This window comes from Triticum aestivum, chromosome 3D, assembly GCF_018294505.1.
Source record: "Triticum aestivum cultivar Chinese Spring chromosome 3D, IWGSC CS RefSeq v2.1, whole genome shotgun sequence".
Lineage (NCBI taxonomy): Eukaryota > Viridiplantae > Streptophyta > Magnoliopsida > Poales > Poaceae > Triticum > Triticum aestivum.
Genome location: NC_057802.1, coordinates 203,208,566 through 203,211,090, shown reverse-complemented (window position 1 = coordinate 203,211,090; position 2,525 = coordinate 203,208,566). Strand labels below are relative to the sequence as shown.

Sequence of the window (2,525 nt, the reverse complement as noted above, 5' to 3'; positions counted from 1 at the left end):
GGGCTTCTCCGGTGGCGGTGACGGCGAAAACGGGGGGGGAGGGGTATATATAGAGGGGGGGTGAGGGCGGCTTGGGGGAGGGGCAAACCGAGGCGGCGGCGGGCTCCCGTGGCGAGGCCGGACTCCGGCGGCGCGTCTCCCGTGCGGGAAGAGGAAGCCGCGGCGGGTGGGCCGTCGGCTGGGCCTTTGGCCCAGTCGGCGCGGGCGCGTATATTTTTTTTTAAAGTTCCGCGGGAAAAATAGCGTAGAAAAATAAATAAAACTCAGAAAAATATGAAGTAAATTTTCTCCGTCTAGTTAGAAAATCTAGAATCGGGTGAACATTTTTTAAAATCAAAAATAAATATTTTGAAAACATGCATATTTTTAAATGCAATAAAAATTGCAAATAAAATCCAATAAATTCCAAATAATGATTTTTAACATTTTTCCTCCAGTATTTCAATTGTTTTGGAGAAGTCATATTTTCTCCTCTCGTTTATAAAAATGAAATATTTTTTCGGAGAGAAAAATAATTAAGATCCCAATCCTCGTTTGAAAAAAAATCAAATAAGAAAATTCGAGAAAATCCCCAACTCTCTCCGAGGGTCCTTGAGTTGCTTAGGATTTATCGAGGATTTGTCAAAATGTAACAAATCATGATATGCAAATGATGATCTATGTATAACATTCCAAATTGAAAATTTGGGATGTTACAGTTATTCTAAAAGATAAGAGCTAACCGACCATCGTGATTGAATGTTTGAGTACTCGGAGTCTCTCGTAAGTATGGAAAGAAAGTCTCTTCTTTCCGCAACTCCTAAATTTCCCATCAGCCTATCCAATCTAATTCCAGACAGAGTCAATAGACCTTACTTTAGTGTAGGTAGTGTCAGATAATTAGGAAGTCTTGATAGTCTTTCGTATAATCTCTTCTTCAATCCTAGGAGCAAAAAAGGAATGTCCTTTAGGGACCTTTGGATACCAAGATTTCTGACCTCTTACTTTCGTAGTTATGAATTGCGGAATAGAATCAATTCTGAAATTCATAAGTATATATCCCTCATCCCTATTGGTATCGGTTTGGGCCACTACCCGGAACCCTGCCAGAGCCCTATTTTTAAGAAGAAATTGACAGTCTTTTTTAGAACTAGAACTATGGTAAAATCCAGTATCGACAGGCCTAGTTCTTTTCCTTTGCTTATGCAGGGCAAGAATTTGTTGAGTTCAATCAGTACAATAAGAAATCTTAAGTATTTTTTTGGTCAGGCGACACCCAGATTTGAACTGGGGATAAAGGATTTGCAGTCCCCTACCTTACCGCTTGGCCATGCCGCCAAATCCGATCCAAAATCGAGCAAAATCTTATTCATCCACATTATTTTACTAATTTTTATTCGTAGGAGGGGATTATTAAACCCTTTTTGATTTATTTTAGATCGTTGAATCCCTTTGTACTTATCCCTTTCCAATCCCTTTTAATAAATTCATTCCTGTTTTTTATTGGACCCAGTTTTATTTTCTTCGATTGATTGTATCTCAAAACACACATTGCTTAAATACCTTCTCTTTCTATTGAAAAGAGAAAGGATTTCCAGTCACAGACTGCCAAATTTAGGAAAAATTGGAACCATTAACTATATTATTTGTTATTATTTGTTATTTTGATATTTTCTATTTGTTAGTAGTGAACGGTTCTAAAATGGGTATTGTATCCCAAATAGTGTTTCCTTAATGGCATAACAAAATCAAATTGATTTACGGCTAATCAGTATCAATTAAAAAAAAGAGAATTATGATATTGATATAGTGTGACCTGACCCCTGTCGCTCCAAGTGAAATTCTTTCTAGGGTTCTTAAAGATATTCTCCATTTTTTTCCCTTTCCCTACAATAAAGTATAGTCTGAAGGCTAGCAGGCACCATTCCTCGCTTATGATAATCTAAGGCCAAAAAGAAAGAAGGCTCACACCATAATAATACATACCCTTTTTCCTCGATCGTCAAGGTCGTGGATTTGGATCGATTTCGGTTTTACGGGCTTCATACATTGTTAAGAAAAGTACTCGGCATTGGAAAGCATCACGTTCTGGCCACACACAAAAGAAGTCAGTGGAAGGTATGGAAGTTCTCGGCTGAAGGTCAGAAAGAAAGCAATCGCCAGTGCTCTCGGTTCCAGCAACGAGTCTTTTCTCTGAGAATTAAGGAAAACAAACTAACCTTGTCTGTCTATGTTCACCTTGACATGAAAGACTCTTTTCCTAACCTGACTGTTCTACCTGGCTAGTTCACTTCACTTTTCGAGGGATCCTGGATTGGAGTTCACTTGTCTATGAGTGTCCGAACAGCTTCAGATCCTTCCAAGGCGCAGGGGTTCTCTCTCCATTCACTTTGAGCTGGGTTTCTTGTGATCTTTTTAGTAGTTTTTCCGTCCAATTTTATGGTAAATTAAGTCTTACACAGCTGTCCCCAAGGATGTCCATTCCATTCGGCAGGGACTCCATCTCGCATTCGATCTCCCTCCTTTCCCTGAAAGAGTCGAGGTCT

The 2,525-nt window shown here is 39.4% G+C and overlaps 1 non-coding gene across 1 annotated transcript; it reads right to left on the bottom strand.

Moving 5' to 3' along the window:
• Nucleotides 1-1,246: 1,246 nt before the first annotated feature.
• TRNAC-GCA (transfer RNA cysteine (anticodon GCA)) lies at nucleotides 1,247-1,317 on the bottom strand. The gene has a single exon. It is a non-coding gene; the product is annotated as a tRNA-Cys (tRNA).
• Between the last annotated feature and the right edge of the window lie 1,208 nt (nucleotides 1,318-2,525).